Raw genomic sequence first — 962 nt, forward strand, 5'->3', positions numbered from 1 at the left:
ATCAATTTTGTTCATCATTTACTCCATTACTGCCATCTTTTGTGTTTAATTGTTTTTTTCCAGTGGGTCATTTTCATTCCCCTCTCATTTCCTTTTCTATTTACTTTTTTTGTTATATTCTTAGTGTTTATCTGTAGTATTTCAAATAACATCTTATATTTATAACAATCTGGTTTCATAAGCTCATTCCTCCTTGTTGTATCACAAATTTTATTTTTATACATTATGTTGGTATTAGCATAGATTTATAGTTTTTATTTTATACATTTGTCTTTTAAATTGTATAGGAAACTAAAAGAGTTAGAAACCAAATGTGCATTACTACTGCTTTATATTTGTCTATGCAGTTACTTTTGCCAGTGTTCTTTATTTCCTCCTATTCCTTTAAGTTACTGTCTGGTGTCCTTTAGTTTTTCTTCTATGACCAATCTATGAGCCAACAACCTCTCTCAGCTTTTGCTTATCTGGGAATGTTTAATTTTGGCTTTTCATTCAGGAAGAATAATAAGCAAGATAAAGATTTCTTGGCTGGCAATTTTTTCATTCCTTCCTTTCTTTATTTTTTTATAATTTAAAAAATTTAAAAAATGTTTATTTAGTTTTGAGAGAGAGACAGAGCATAAGCAGGGGAGGGGGAGATATAGAGGGAGACACAGAATCTGAAGCAGGCTCCAGGTCAGCACAGGGCCTGATGCTGGGCTCAAACCCATGAGCAGCGAGATCATGATCTGAGCCAAAGCCGACGCTTAACCGACTGAGCCACCCAGCTGCCCCTATTTATCTATTTTTTAAGTTTGTTTGTTTGTTTTTTAGTAATCTATATACCCATCATGGAACTCAAACTCATGACCCTGAGATCAAAGTCACTTGCTCTTATGACTGAGCCAGCCAGGTACCCCGATTCCTTCCCTTAAGTATGTTTTCTCACTGATTCTTGTCTTTGATTTCTGAAGAGAAATTGA

Source organism: Crocuta crocuta, unplaced genomic scaffold, assembly GCF_008692635.1.
Source record: "Crocuta crocuta isolate KB4526 unplaced genomic scaffold, BGI_CrCroc_1.0 scaffold947, whole genome shotgun sequence".
NCBI classification, from domain to species: Eukaryota; Metazoa; Chordata; class Mammalia; order Carnivora; family Hyaenidae; genus Crocuta; species Crocuta crocuta.